The 16,217-nt window shown below is 42.6% G+C and overlaps 1 long non-coding RNA gene across 1 annotated transcript; it reads right to left on the reverse strand.

The window, feature by feature from the left end:
• Nucleotides 1–2,524: 2,524 nt before the first annotated feature.
• LOC136526932 (uncharacterized) lies at nt 2,525–3,370 on the reverse strand. Its single transcript, XR_010776637.1, has 3 exons — nt 3,215–3,370; nt 2,676–2,807; nt 2,525–2,589 (listed from the first exon to the last, which is right to left on the reverse strand). It is a non-coding gene; the product is annotated as an uncharacterized lncRNA (long non-coding RNA).
• Between the last annotated feature and the right edge of the window lie 12,847 nt (nt 3,371–16,217).

Here is a 16,217-nt window from a genome sequence, read left to right on the forward strand (position 1 = left end):
TCTCCTACGTAATACATATATGTATAAAATTTTAAGAGAGGGCTTAGGGGGGCTCCACGTGCCCAGGATCGGTAGGGGGGCTAGAGCCCCCTAGCCCCACCGCTGGCTTCGTCACTGCCCCACACACCGGGTCTTCCACTACTACAAAAAGCATTTGTAGGGGCGGCTGGCGTTGGTTTGTAGAGGCGGCTCGGCTAGCCGCTCCTATCATACCGTCTCTACAAATCATACATTTGTAGAGGCGGTTCCTAGACCGCCCTTACAAATCGATTTGTAGAGGCGGCTGGTGTTATCAGCCGCCCCTACAAATCGATTTATAGAGACGACTGGTGTTATCAGCCGCCCCTACAAATTGATTTGTAGGGGGCGACTACAGTACCAACAGTCCCTACAGTATATTTTTTCGCAAAAAAAAAAATTCAAATTACCAACACATGCTCTCCCAAATCATCCTGTGACGAGTAAAATACATGATCAAGTATCCTGATAAACTTGATTGTAATATTGTGGCCCAAACAAGATTGTTTAGCCAAAAGTTTCTAAACATCTTCTATAGTACAAGAATCACAATAATAACAAACAGTCTCATATTATGACAACAAAACATATATCTATATCAGAAAAAGACTAAGCAAGCACTCAAGTGCTAACAAAACAAAAAATAGAGGTAGTATGTGTAGTACAAGCAGATATGTCTAACATGTAATAAATTGGCAAAGAGGGTCATATGTTTCTTCTCATTTGCATCCCCAGGTGGATTCAGCAAAAACCACATGTTCATGGCCCCAAAGTTCAGTTTGTCAGTAACAAGATGAAATACATGTTTTTCAGGCTCCTGCAAATTTATAGCAAGAAAATCAAGAGTGCTATATAATTGGTCATTCAATGGTGCACACAATGAAGAGATTACACTTCCAGCTTGAAGATGGTATTACACTAACCTTCGCATTCATGATGGTTGAGTTGACCACAACTGATGCTGCCAAAACATTGTCCGAGAAAAGAGCATAATGGTAAAGATCAGGATTTTCCAAGTTCTCACTATTGGGGCACTTTCTTTTCTCTGGAGACAGAAAGTAATAATCAATTGTTAAGCGCATGGAAAGACAATGGATGCCATTTGGGATTGTCTTAGCTGCCAGTTGGCTAAGGAAGGTGCTATGCTTCTTCAAGCTCCGGACCTGCTCATCTGCTGACTGAAGCATTGCTCTCAAACGCACGGTAATTTCCTTGCAATCGTACAATAGATCCCTTGATTTTGATAAAACTTGGCCCATTGCTTTGATTCTATCCAAAGCACTGCAAATTAGGGAAGAGATGAATCAACAGAGAAAGAGAAAACAGTATCACTGAAAATTAGGCCCAAAAAGTAGGCACCACCTCTTGGGAAGTTCGGCATCAGCAGTAGCTTCCCCAAGGGAGCGCTGGCTTTCCTTGAGCCTTGCAAGCAGCTCCTGATAGAGAAGGTAATCACCACCAGGGCAAACAGAGTAAAAAATGAGTAATTAAGTGCACTGTGCTTAAAACAAAGTTTAAGTATTAAAGCTATATTTGAACGATGGCCAGACATTTTAGATAAGAAACATAGTATTTCCATTTCAATCAATACACTTTAAACCGTAAAACATGGGGCCAGTAGCAACAGGTAAAAGTTATTCAAAAAGGAAGACAGCTACCTAAAAAATGTATAGAGAAACACTAATATTGCATACTGCAGCATCTTAAGGCATGATTTGCATAGACAATTTGCAGGTTCAGAACTGGAACCACATTCGGCTACATTCAGTAGAAATAACTCAAGCAACCAAGCAGAGATTCAATACCAATTGAAGACATGGCATTGCAAAAAATGAGCTCAAACTCATTTCCACTTGTTATAAGCTAGGCAGTAGGCAACGAGTTATATTCACACAACATCTCACCATTTGAATCCTTCGACACAGCTTACGAATACCCTATGTCCTTGCTACAAACTGGGCAATGCGGGCAATAGTGCTATTATTAGTTAATTACCCCTGCTGTTTCCATCATGCTTTCCAAATTTTGTCTTTCTTAATTTTGTTTTGTTTCACCCTGATGATAATGTCTAAATGAGCATTCCAATAAAAACTGTAGTTTTCAACAACAGAAAGAAAACTGTAGTTTTCATTGGGTGCTATAAAACAAATACAATTTTCAAGTTCATAAAAATAGAAAAAAATAAGAAGACAAGCATTTTATTGCTATTCACTTGACATGATTTCATTAAGCAGCAGCATATCATTGTTTCTATAGACAGGAAACGAATATGATACATAAAAAATACATGAATCAGTGACAGTAACATTAAAAGACAACAAATTGTGTTCTCTAGGCTGATATTAAATGCATTTTGTTCCATCAAAACAAGTATTGCTTAACCAACTAAACTTTACCATCTTATAACCAAATAAACACAGTGAAATACTAACGGTCCTCTAAAAGATAATCATTCTCTTTAGGGATCACTAATAAGACAAATTCAAACACCAATTGCAGACTGACTTACCTAGCATCAAAGAATGGTTTCTCAATGTGCTTCTCTAAGAGTTTCCTAGCATGCTCCTTTACCTAAGCACCAAAGACAAAACTGTTTGGAAGTGTCCAATGACGTTTAGTTAATTAACTGACATCAATCAAATACTACAATGGCTTGCCTTGTTTTCCATCGAGCACAGAACAAATTTCCACCCACATTGTTTGTTTATATTGCATAATAAAGCATCTATCCACTCGCTTTTACCAGAATTCGGTACTCCAGTTACTACAGTCAATTCCCCAGGAACAACCTGAGAAAAAGAGGGGGAAAATTGAACAATGTGGCACATAGCTTATGGGTCATCTTTTCTATGCTCACTAGCCATGTAAGTCTGTTCAGGTGATACTTAACGATCACAGAACAAAAGGATAAGCCACTTTCAATTAAAAATTAGCCAGATAAAGAATGAGTATAGACAGATTTATAGGACAAAATCAAGGCATTGCTGTACTGAACATATTGACAGTAAATTGAATGAAATAGTATCATATGGTAAACAAAGAAAACAGATTGCCAAATTCAACTTCTGTGAGCAAAGTACCTGTGATGAGGCACGCAAAAGCATTATTGTTATAATAAAGAAAGCTAACTCTTCTTGAGAACCCACCTTCACCAATGAACTAAGGAATATTGAATAATGCAATAAAACTTTTTTACCTTGTAAAGATCATCCAAAGATTTCCATCCAGTATGAATACCAAGCTCATCACCATGTATTCCAAGAAAGTAATTATCAATCTCTGGGAAGAAATCTTTGAATGAAAAAAGGCCTCTTATAGGATACAGTTCTGCATCTTCTATAACCTTTCTCAATGCTTGCGGACCTAAAAACATCAGTACCTGTAGGTCAAAAAAGGTGTTACAAGGGCTGATTACATAATGACAAAAGACTACTGTCGATGTTTTACCACTGATAGCCTGCCACGGGGGTACCCGGGACAGTTGTTCGGGCTTCGGCGAATAGCGGAATTCGGCGGTTACGCAAAGAGACTCACGATTTATACTGGTTCAGGCCCTCGACTTGGTCGAGTAATAACCTTACGTCCAGTTTTGGCGTTAGCCTGTTTGCGTTGTATTGCTTTGAGTATCGGGTATCCGTCCTCCTCTTACAATGGGTACCCTCACCAGCCCTTTATAGTCCAGGCGCTGAGAGGCGTTGTTTGTGTCCTATTCGGGTACAAGGTCAGAGTCCTAAGCTACGCTTCGGGCGCCTTTCCTTATATAGTTTGAGTTGGAGTTTCGATTTTGCATGTTGCTTTGCCCCGCGTTCTTCTTGGTGATTGGGCTGTAGGCCTTGTTACCAAGGCCTACCTCCCTGCAGTATGGTCTATGGGGGGCCCGTAGGGTTCTCCATCGACAAGCCTCCGAGCATTTCATAATTGAGCTTCAAGGGCCGAGTTGTTGTAGTCTTGATCCGGGTCCTTCTTGAAGTGAAATCTTGAGATAGTCTTCTTTGATTCTTCTTTTGGCTGATGTGCACTTTTGCTTGATGTCCTCCGTGTTCTTTTTCCTTTGAGTGCAGCGAGTGCAATTTTGCAAAAATTGCACTCATTGAGTGTAGCCCCTGAGCCTCTTGTTTTTTGGTACAAAAAGCTGGAGGGTCAAAAAATTTAAAAATATGTTTTTCTGTGGTAGGTACTTGCAGCCCCCGAGCCTTCTCCGGGTTCTTTTCTGTTGAAAAGAAGCCGGAAAAAGGGTCTTGATTTGTACTCCTTTGATCTTTGTCTTTTGCTGGTCATGGATGGGTCTTGTATAGCCATGAGTGAGCGTCTTCTTTTATTTTTTGTCAGAAATCTTGCTTTTGGGTACTATTTGCCTTTGTTGCTTTGCTCTTTTGTTCTTTTCCTCTTTCTTTCTTGTGATCTTTAGCCTTATTTACCTCTGGTTTGCTATAAATACCTTCTTTGTTGGTTGTGGTTCTTCCTCGAGTAGGAAATTTCTTCTTCAATTCTTTCTTCATTCGTAGATATGCTGGTGTGTGAGGTTGAGCAGCCCCCGGGCTTATGCTTGCTTGGTAATGAACATGCTGCTCTATCTGTTCTTCTACGTCCGGGCTACCGCTGCTGCCGCCACTGGGTTCCTTGTTGCAATATTTAAGAATCTTGTCTCTATCTTATATCTGAGTTTATCCGGTCCTGTTTGGCCGTCTGTAACCTTTGTATTTGTCTTTGATCAATGAGATGTATAATTTTTCTCTGTCCAAGTTCTTTTTCGACTGTAATCCTTTGACATTGTAATTTTATATGTGATCCTTCATACGTCTCTGAGTTGTTTGTTCGGTTACTTATTGCTGTTGTCATTCTGGTTGTTGGAGAATTCAATGCATGTCTTCACGGGTTGTATTGTTGCTTGTGGAATATTCTCTTGGATATGCTTGTCTTTGAGTGCCGTTCTTTCACGCCAGAGTCCTCTTTTATTGAATTATGTCTTTTCATTGTGTCCTTTGTTAGATTTCTTCTGTTGGTGCTCTTAGTCCATGTGCACCGCTTCTTTTGCCTATAAATGCTCTTCCGGAGTGTTGTTTTGATTCATCGAGCCTTTTGTTGCCTGTTCTGAAGTCTCTGTAGTTATGAATATGATAGTGTGTGAAGTAAAGCAGCCCCCGGGCGTATTTTGTAGTTCTTGTACATTTTGTTGTAGCTGGAGGAAGTCTTGTGATGTGGGCTTCGTTCCTTCATCCGGCAGTTCTGGGTTGATCCTCGTCGTCTGTCTTGAGACTATCCGGTGCAGATCAACACCTGATCCTGCATCACGTCGGCCTTGGGTAGATAGATGCCTACCAACTTCCCCTGGTCTATGTTGTCCCACCGTGCTGCTGATTTCCACCTTGGATGCACTACGTCCGTCCTTTGAAGAAAACAGTGTAGCCGAGCGCGGTTTGTTCTACCGAGTAGCAAATTAGAGCACGTAGTCGTTCCAGAGCCTAGTTGTATCCGGGCTCCTTTTTGCTACCTTGCTTGTCGTAGTGCCGAGTTCATTGGGTCTTGTAAGATGTGTAATCTTCTATTTTTGAAGCCATTTGTAATGGAAATAATCTTGTCTTCAGAGTTGTCATTCATTTTTTTGCTGTAATCCTGGTTATTCATGAGGCTCCCGAGTTCTTTCTTTAATAACCGAGTTCTTTTGTTCGTTGCGAGGTGGCCCTTCGTTTCTTCATGGTTGACGGGTTGTTCTTGTAGTAATCTAAAAACTCTGTCGTGGTGCTGGATGGATAAATCTGAAATCTGCCCGTTGGATCATACCATTGTGTAGATTTGTGCCTTCTGTCATTTTAGCTGTGTCAGTAAATGGATCATCGCGTGGTTGACGGTAGAAGCCGAATCGCCATATTGGTTTTGATGAAGGAATTAACTCCACCCTTAACCTTTTATGAAGAAAGTTTTAACTCCATCCTTATCTCGAGGAGGCTATTGAACTGCATGGGATTGCAATTTGGTCTCTATTTAACTGGCCACTCCGCAATTATTTCGCCATAGCCACAATGACGAAGAAGAAGTTCATCCATAGGCAGAGTGTTCGTAAGGTGTCGCATTCTTCGCTTGTTCGCTCTCCGAGGACGGCCGTGGCGGAGTCGTCGAGCGGAAGGTCTTCGTCGTCGCCTTTATTGCCAGCCCCTCTGGTGGTGGGGAAGGCTCCCCTTGTTGGGACATCAGCGCCGGTTGTCCCTCTGTAGAAGAAGGAGGATCCCTCGGCTGCTCCTGTGGTCACTCTTGTCCCCCTCTCTGCTACTGACGCTACTTCGACAAGGGCGGATTTGATCGTCCTTAGTAGTGACAGTGAAGATGAGGTTGATTGGGAGGCGCTCGCCGCCGAAGACAAAGTCGACTGGGGCACCCTTGCTATCAAAGATGACGATGATGTCGAATCTGTGGGTAGCGGGTCTCCGGTGAGGAACTGATGATGGTTGGATGCGTTGTCATTAGCCCTCGCTTTGATGTTGGCGTAAAGGATATCGAAGGGCAGATTGTCCGGTCGTAGATTTATCTTGGTGATTTGATGTATGTAGTAGTCGTGTTCTTCTATGATCATCATAAACTTTGTTTCCCCAATTTCTCTTTTCCTTTTCTTTTGATGTGGCTTCTTTTGTTTCTCTGTGTGGATGTCTCTGCTTTACTTATTCGTCAGATGAATTGTGTGAGTGATCAGGATTTCTTCCGAGCAGTTACTTCGTGGTACGTATCCGTAGCTTTGAGTAGATGAGTTGTTTCCATTTGTTGTGAAATGACTCTTTGGTAGGTGGAGTGCTTTGTCTAGCTTTCGTTTGTGCCATATAAACAACTCGGTATGTGTAGAATGTCGTCTTGAGAGACTATCTTCGAGTGCTTTGTCTGGCTCTCGTGCAAACAACTCGGTATAAATTGTTGTTTTGTCAGACTTCATGTTCTTGCTAGTACTGAAAAGACTTAGGATCAACGATCTTGAGATTGATAAGCCTCTGAGTACTTCATGGTGGAGTTATGGGAATTTTTTCTTGTTCCTTCAGGTCTTTGCCGAGCAGGGATTACCGGTGCTTTTTTTCTGGTTTTATGATTTTGTGAAGGGTGGCTTTTACCGGTGCATCAACAATGTGGTTTCATATGTCTGAGTTGTTGCCCCTGATGCTCCTTTTGAGCGGATTACTGAAGCTTCTGTAATGGCTGAGTTTTCAAGACACTAGGAGGAGGCCAAAGTATAGCTTAGTGGTCTATCAGACCAAATTCTTGATCAAATGAATGTACTTCCTCCTTCTCTTCCGTCTTCTTGAACAGATGTGAAAAGTCAACCTTCTTTTGATGTCCTTGTAATATACTTTGTCTCTGAATTTTTAAGATCTGAGCAGGCTTCGTCTTGTCTTTCTTTTCTTCTTAGATGTCTTTGAATAATATGGACTAGTTTCGCCCTGTCTTTCCTTGTGGCTTTTTTCTGCTTTGCCATAGCTTGTTTCGCTCTTTGGATCGGCGACCGAGTTGTTTGGACTGTTTGTGCCGCTCTTTGGTTGAAGTAGTCGATTGTACCGCTCTTGGGGTAGACGATCGAGTTGTTGGAGTGTTTGTGCCCCTCCTTGGGCAATGTAGTCAATCGTGCCGCTCTTGGGGTAGGCGATCGAGTTGTTGGAGTGCTTGTGTCCCTTTCTGGGCGAAGTAGTTGATCGTACCACTCTTAGGGTAGGCGACCGAGCTGTTGGAGTGCTTGTGCCGCTTCTTGGGTGAAGTAGTCGATCATACCACTCTTGGGGTAGGCGATCGAGTTGTTGGAGTGCTTGTGCCACTTCTTGGGCAAAGTAATCGATCGTACCACTCTTGGGGTAGGTGATTGAGTTGTTGGAGTGTTTGTGTTCCTCCTTGGGCAACGTAGTCGATCGTGCCACTCTTGGGGTAGGCGATCGAGTTGTTGGAGTGCTTGTGTCCCTCTCTGGGCAAAGTAGTCGATCGTACTACTCTTGGGGTAGGCGACCGAGTTGTTGGAGTGCTTGTGCCGCTTCTTGGGCGAAGTAGTCAATCATACCACTCTTTGTTTCTTGGGCGAAGTAGTCGATCGTACCACTCTTGGGGTAGGTGACCGAGCTGTTGGAGTGCTTGTGTCGCTTCTTGGGCGAAGTAGTCAATCGTACCACTCTTGGGGTAGGCGACTGAGTTGTTGGAGTGCTTATGCTGCTTCTTGGGCGAAGTAGTCGATCGTACCACTCTTGGGGTAGGCGACCGAGCTGTTGGAGTGCTTGTGCCGCTTCTTGGGCGAAGTAGTCGATCGTACCACTCTTGGGGTAGGCGACCGAGTTGTTGGAGTGTTTGTGTCGCTTCTTGGGTGAAGTAGTCGATTGTACCATTCTTGGGGTAGGCGACCGAGTTGTTGGAGTGCTTGTGCCGCTTCTTGGGCGAAGTATTCGATCGTACCACTTTTGGGGTAGGCGACCGGACCCGTATAGCACAACTATTTTTGGGTTGGCTGTTTGCAGAGTAAGTAAGCAATCATACCAGCTCTTGGGGTAAGCGATTACGCCCGTATAGCAACAACTGTTTCTGGGTTGAGCTATTTGTAGGGCTACCCCTTTTTCCCCAACCTGATTACGGGTTGATTCTATCCATTGGACAGGGCTGTCAGTCGTACCATCTCTTTATGGTAGAGTGACAAATGCTAGCTTGGGTCTCCTTACCCAAGAAGCTATTTGGCCGTTGGCCGTCCGTCAGACCATCTCCATATGGTTGAGTGACAAGATTGCCCATTTAGCGTAACCGTTTCTGGGTTGGCTATTAACAGGGAAGCCCCTTTTTCCCCAACCTGATTATGGGTTGGTTCTGTCCGTTGGACAGGGCTCATATTTGAAGCTGTTCTTCTTGAATAATCTCTGTTTTATTTCTCTTGAAACTTGAGTACAATCTATTGTACTTAATTATAGAATCTTTTGAGCTGGCTGATATGCCAAGTGTTCTTTACAGGTATTTCATCTGGAGTCATCAACTCGTATGTGCTGGATCCTGTTGCTGTCTTCACGATGAAGGGTCCTTCCCATGGACTGAGTAGTTTGTGTCGTCCATCTTTCTTCTGGATTAGTCGTAGTACTGAGTCCCCTGGCTTTAGTGATCGGGGTTGAGTACTTTTGTCATAATGTCTTTGTAACCCTTGCTGATATCTTGCATTTTGTATGATTGCACTGTCTCTTATTTCTTCTATTGAATCAATTTTCTAACCGCCTTGTTTCTTCTGCTTCGCCTTCTTCATATTGTTCTATTCTTGGAGATAGCCATATTAAGTCGGCTGGTAGTACTGCCTCTGATCCGTAGACCAGAAAGAACGGTGAGTATCCAGTTGCTCTACTGATCTGGGTTCTTAGACCCCATACTACTTTTGGTAATTCGTCGATCCATTTTCCACCATAATCTTTCAAATCTTCATATAATCTTGGTTTTAAACCTTGTAATATGAGTCCATTTGCTCTTTCGACTTGTCCATTGGCCTGCGGGTGTGCTACTGATGCAAAGTCGATTTCTATCCCACAATCTCTTGCCCAGTATTGGAATTCTCTTACTGTAAATGGTGATCCAAGATCTGTGATTATTCTATTGGGCATGCCGAACCTATGCATGATGTCTTGTATGAATTCCACTACCTTTTCTGCACTGTATTTGACCAAAGGTTTGTATTTAATCCACTTTGTAAATTTGTCGATTGCCACAAATATGTATTCGAAGCCTCCTTTTGCTTTTTTGAGTGGTCCGACTTGATCTAGCCCCTAGCATGAGAACGACCAAGCCAGCGGTAGGCATATTAAGTTGTGAGCCGGCACATGTGATTGCCTAGCAAACATTTGGCAATTCTTGCATGTTCTGACGAGCTCTTCTACATCTTTGAGTGCTGTTGGCCAATAGAAACCAGTTCTGAATGCTTTGCCGACTAGTGTCCTAGAGGCTGCATGATTTTCACAGCATCCTGAGTGGATTTCGTCCAAGATTTCCTTTCCTTTATCTGTCGAAACACATTTAAGCAGTACTCCTGATGATGCTGCTCTTTTGTATAGTTTATCCCCCACCAGAACGTAGTTTTTTCTTCTTCGTACAACCCGAGTTACTTCTACTTTGTCTTTGAGTAGTTTCTTCTCTTTGATAAAATCAATGTATGTTTGTCTCCAATCACTTTGTATGACCATGATTTGTCTTGATTGGTCTGGTTCTTCTGCTTGATCTATTTCCATTGGATCTGTTGTCTCCTTCTCTTTTTCTGTGTTTCCGAGTTGTTTGATGGATGGGGCTGTGAGTTCTTCCACAAATATACTGGGTGGTACTTTTTCTCTATCTGATCCTAATTTGGCTAGCACATCTGCTGCAACATTGAAATCTCTTAGTACATGATGGATTTCGAGCCCTTGGAAATTTTTCTCCAATTTTCTGACTTCTGCACATTATGCATCCATATTATCTTTTGTACAATCCCAATCCTTGTTGACTTGATTGATTACTATAGCTGAATCATCATAGACAAGTAGTCTTTTGATCCCAAGCGAGCTTGCAACTCTTAGACCGTGTATTAATGCTTCGTATTCTGCCTCATTGTTAGTTGTCTGCCAAAGTATTTGTAGCACATATTTTAACTGTCTCCCTTCTGGTGATATGAATAGTACTCCTGCTCCAGCTCCTCCTAACTTTAGGGAACCGTCAAAATACATTTTCCAATGATCAAGTATTGGTTCGGGTTCTTTTTGACTGATTTCTGTCCATTCAGCAATAAAGTCAGATAATGCTTGAGATTTGATTGTTGTTCTTGGTTTGAAGTCTAGGTTGAGAGCACCGAGTTCTACTGCCCATTTTGATATCCGACCTGTTGCATCTTTGTTGCGTAGAATGTCTTGAAGTGGAAAATTGGTTACCACTGTAATCTTGTGTTCATGGAAATAATGTCTCAGCTTTCTTGATGATATCAACACTGCATAAAGTAGTTTTTGCACATGTGGGTATCTCACTTTTGATTCTGTTAGTACTTCACTTATGTAATAGACTGGTCTTTGCATTTTGTATGCATGTCCGGGTTCTTCTCTCTCAACCACAATTGCTATGCTGACAACGTTCTTGGTTGTTGTAATGTATAGCATCATGTCCTCTTTGTCTTTTGGTGGTGTCATTACTGGTGATGATGCCAAGTATTCTTTTAACTTTTGGAATGCTTCTTCTGTCTCTTCTGTCCATTCAAAATTTCCTGCCTTTTTCAATAATTTGAAGAAAGATAGCCATTTTTCTCCTAGCCGCAGATGAATCTATTGAGTGCTGCCATGCATCCTATAAGCTTCTGTATGTCTTTAACTTTCTTTGGAGGTTTCATATCCATGATGGCTTTAACCTGCTTTGTACTTGCTTCAATTCCTCGGTTACTGACTAGAAACCCGAGTAGTTGTCCTGATGGTACCCCAAAAACACACTTTGTGGGGTTTAGCTTCCACTGCCATGCTTTTAGATTATTGAAAGTCTCCTCGAGGTCTTCTATCAATGATCCGGGTTCTTTTATCTTGATTACTACATCATCAATGTATGCTTTTGTATTTCTTCCGACTTGACTCCCCAAGCAAGTTTGAATTGCTCTTTGATATGTTGCCCCTGCATTTTTTAGCCCAAAAGGCATTGATTTATAGCAATATGCCCCAAAGGGTGTAATGAACGAAGTCTTGCTTTGGTCTTCTTCTCTTAAGGATATTTGATGATAGCCTAAATAGCAATCTAGAAAGGATAACAGAGCTGATCCTGCTGTCGAGTCAATGATTTGATCAATCCTTGGTGGGACATATGGATCTTTTGAGCAATGTTTGTTGAGGTCTATGTAGTCGATGCACATGCGCCATTCTTTTGAATTCTTCTTCTCTATTAGGACCGGGTTGACAAGCTAATCCGGGTTGATTATTTCTCTGATGAATCCTGCTGCCATGAGCTTGGTGATCTCTTTTTTGATTGCTGCTTTGCTGTCTGGAGCGAATCTTTGTAACTTCTGCTTAACGGGTTTGGACCCTTTGTTCACATCAATTATGTGCTCAGCCAACTCCCTTGGGATCCCTGGCATGTCTACTAGCTTCCAAGTGAAAATATCTTTGTTGTCCCGAAGAAAGTTGGTGAGCGCGAGTTCCTATTTGGGGTCGAGATTTGCACTGATGATTGCCGTCTTCTCTGGATCACCAGTCAGTAGGTCAATAGTCTTGGTAGCGGCTTCTTTTGGTGGTATGAAGTTGCTTGGCTTCTTAGCCGGTATCTTAATCTCATCTGGGTTCATTTCGTTGGCCAGCATTGCAATCTCCTTTCCTTCCTTTATATCTTGTAATCTTTTGGATATTTGTACTGCTTGTACGTCGCAATCATGTGCTTTCTTTAGATCTCCTTTCAATGATAATATGCCCTTTGTTGTTGGCATCTTGAGCAGTAGGTATGGATAATGTGGTACTGCCATGTATTTTGTTAAAGCTGGTCTCCCAAGTATTGCGTGGTAGCATGATTTAAAGTCTGCAACTTCGAATTTGATAAATTTCGTCCGGTATTTGTCTGGTGTGCTAAAGGTGATGGGTAGGGCTATCTGTCCGAGGGGCATAGCTGCTCTGTCGGGTACTATTCCATAGAATAGTGTGCTTGTGGGTGTCATTAGACCTTCACAATCTAGATTCATCCTTTTGAGAGTATCTGCGAAAATTATGTTAAGCCCGGCTCCTCCATCGATGAGTACTTTAGTTACTGCTACTCCTGCGATAGTCGGACCCAGTACCAGTGGGTAGCATCCTACGTTTGCTGCCCTGGTCCATTGGTCTTCTCTTGTGAAGTGGATGGGGTACTCTGACCAATCTAGATATCTTGGGATGGCTGGTTCAGCTGCCATGATGGCTCGGTGAGCTAGTTTCTCTTGTCTTTTGCTTCGTGTGTTAGGAACACCTGAAAATATCACCGCTAATTGGCATTGGGGTTCTTGATAATCTCCTTCAGCTCTCTTTTCCTCCTTCTTGGATTCTTCTTGCTTTGGCTCCGAGTTGTTTTGATTTCTGTTTTCTCTCTTCATGAATTATTGCTGAAAAGTGCTGCATTCAACTAACTTGTGTCTGGCCCCTAGGTGTATGTGACACGGCATATTTTTTATGTTTTCCGGCGCTCTTCCTCGGTAGTTGTTACTCTGATAGTTGCTATTACTATTGTAACCGCTGTTGTTACGGTTGTTGCTATTGTTGTAGTTGCCATTGTGATTGCTACCATTGCTATCATTGCCATTACCATTATATCTTATTTTGTTGTCTGTGGTTGCCACCATATTGTCCTGCCTTGGTCTTTTGTCTTGCTGTCTGTAATTGGGTCTTCTATTCTCTGGGTTGTCCCTAGCAAATCTGTGCCGAGTTCTTTCTTCTGACGAAATTAGCTTCTCAACAACCCTCTTGAAGTCTTCATTTGTTCTTGGGTTCTCATTGAAATAGTCCTTGTATTGCCAGTTTGCCTAGATTCCTTCTGCAAAGGCCTCTATCACCTCCCTATCAGTAATGTCGTGTTGAGCCCTGAATTCTCCAAATCTTCTATAGTATTCCCTTAGACTTTCTCCTCTCCTTTGCTTTACTCCTTTCAATTCAGCTGCAGTCATTGGATGGGTAATAATGCCTGCGAAGTTGTTACAAAAAGCTTCTTGTAAGTCTTCCCAATACCTGATTGATCTTGGCCTCAATTTATCAAACCATTGTAGCGGCATTGCTTCGAGGGCCATTGGGAAGAATAGAGCCTTGATGTCGTTGTCTCCTCTAGCTAATTCAATAGATTGGGAGTAAACCCTTAGCCATTGTCTTGGTTCGACTTTGCCATCATACTTGGAATGATTTGCTGGTTTAAACTTGTGCAGTAGCTTTAAAGTTTGTAGTCTTCCTGCGAAACAAGGGAATCTATCGTATGGTTCCGTTCTTTCGTAATCTGGCGATCTTGCCCTTCTATAATAAGACATGTCTTCTTTTAACTTAGACTCTCCGTAGTCATCTTCTTTGTCAAATCTTCTTGATATTTCTTGGTAGCGTTGGCTCAATTCTGGTTTGTCTCTTTCTTGTTGCTTTGAGTAGTGTTCCTTCCTTCCATTGATATCAACACTTTCTACTGGTCCTATCCTTTGAAATTTTGATTTTTTGGGTGGCTGCTCCCTTTGTGGCTCTTGTGGAATTTGTTCGCCGGGTTGTTTTTCTGATCCCCCGACTTCTTTCTTCTGGTCTTCCTTTGCTTTCCCGTTATTCGTGAGGGTGTACAACTCCTTTGTTAATTCTTCAATTCTTTTCCTTTTTGTATTTTTTGTGGCTTCTTTTTCCGCCTTCTTTCTGTTGCATTCCGTTAGCTCCGCTTTGTATTTATTCCAGACTTGCTTCCTTTGTTTAGCCCGGTTCCTCCTTCCAGCTTTCAATTTGTTCTTCTTTAGCCTTGCTAGTCTTTGCTCATCATTTTCGTTGCTGTCGCTTTTCTCATATGGCGAGATGTTGCCTTCTGATTTGTCTGAAGATTTTATATCTGGTATCTGTGGTGGTTCCAAAGGTTGTTCTAACTGCTCCGTCATGTATACAGTATACCTCTTCCGAGCTCTTCTTGTACGGTATTCCATCCTTCGTTTGGTTGAGCTGTCTGTAGCTTCTGAACTGGATCCGAGTTCTTTTCCCTCTTGATAAGGTAGTTCTTCAACGCGCGTGCTAGTCTAGACTTTGCTTGAGGTGAAAGAACCTGGCCAATGCACCACACAATCTTGCGGGGTCACTGTCATGATCATCCCTTCTTGTGCTCCCTCCAGGAGTATTCTTCTTGCTGAGTTCATCTTGTTTTGGGTAAAGTGTTGATAGACTGATGCCGCGTTGCGTAGTCCGTAAGTTCCCAAGTTCTTCTTTGAGTTGTACGGGTCGTATCCCTTCGCGATCGTTGTTGTGTCTCTGAGTCCAATTAGGCTTGGCCCTTGTGCTGTGAAGATTGTCTTGGAATCGGGTTGTATCTCTTTTTCAGAGTCGGTTTCGTATCCGCTTTCTTCCTTATTCCGAGTTGTATCCAAAGTTGAGAGTTTCGTCATCTTCTCGGCGAGTTTGTATTGAACTTCGTCATCGAATTCTTTTTCTTCTCGGAGACGGGTACGAAGCTTGTCGTCGCCGTCAGCCTTGCAGATCCAGGATCCGAAGACAAAGGTTGTTCCCGCCGAAAAGGTCATCTTGAGGTTGAGGTCCGTCGAACTCTCGAGAAAAAAATTCATCGAAAGCCCCTACCTGGCGTGCTAGCTGTCGATGTTTTACCACCGATAGCCTGCCACGGGGGTACCCGGGACAATTGTTCGGGCTTCGGCAAATAGCGGAATTCGGCGGTTACGCAAAGAGACTCACGATTTATACTGGTTCAGGCCCTCGACTTGGTCGAGTAATAACCTTACGTCCAGTTTTGGCGTTAGCCTGTTTACGTTGTATTGCTTTGAGTATCGGGTATCCGTCCTCCTCTTACAATGGGTACCCTCACCAGCCCTTTATAGTCCAGGCGCTGAGAGGCGTTGTTTGTGTCCTATTCGGGTACAAGGTCAGGGTCCTAAGCTACGCTTCGGGAGCCTTTCCTTGTATAGTTTGAGTTGGAGTTTTGGTTTTGCACGTTGCTTTGCTCCGCGTTCTTCTTGGCGATTGGGCTGTAGGCCTTGTTACCAAGGCCTACCTCCCTGCAGTATGGTCTATGGGGGGCCCGTAGGGTTCCCCATCGACAACTACCCAAGTTCCAATAACTGATTTCAAGAATATGTCAAATGAACCCATGCATTCCATAACAAACCTCATTTGCATCCTTGCAAGTATATGTATCATTCTTCTTTGGCCACTTGACTCTCCAACATCTGATTGCATCAAATCAAATGGGAAAAAGGAAATGAAAAAAAATGAATGGTCACATAACATTTTATTTCACAATAGTTAAAGAATGCTGATGAACAAACCTTTCCTTACCAAGTCGACGAGCAAGTTCCTCGGCCAGAGCTTGACCTGGATGATCATCATCGGTTGCTAATATTATCCTAGATGCCTATTCCCATGTGCCAGAACAAAATCAGTAAAGTGATCTGCTAGCCTTAGAAAATAAGTTAATAGATTGATTTCTGAAGAAAGTCTTCACCGAGTCGAGATAGTCTTTGCAGTTCCAAAGATAGTTATACTTCTTATCCTAGCTTTGCAGTGAACATACACAGGCATTAGGTCACA

The sequence above is a fragment of the Miscanthus floridulus genome, chromosome 19 (genome assembly GCF_019320115.1).
Source record: "Miscanthus floridulus cultivar M001 chromosome 19, ASM1932011v1, whole genome shotgun sequence".
Lineage (NCBI taxonomy): Eukaryota > Viridiplantae > Streptophyta > Magnoliopsida > Poales > Poaceae > Miscanthus > Miscanthus floridulus.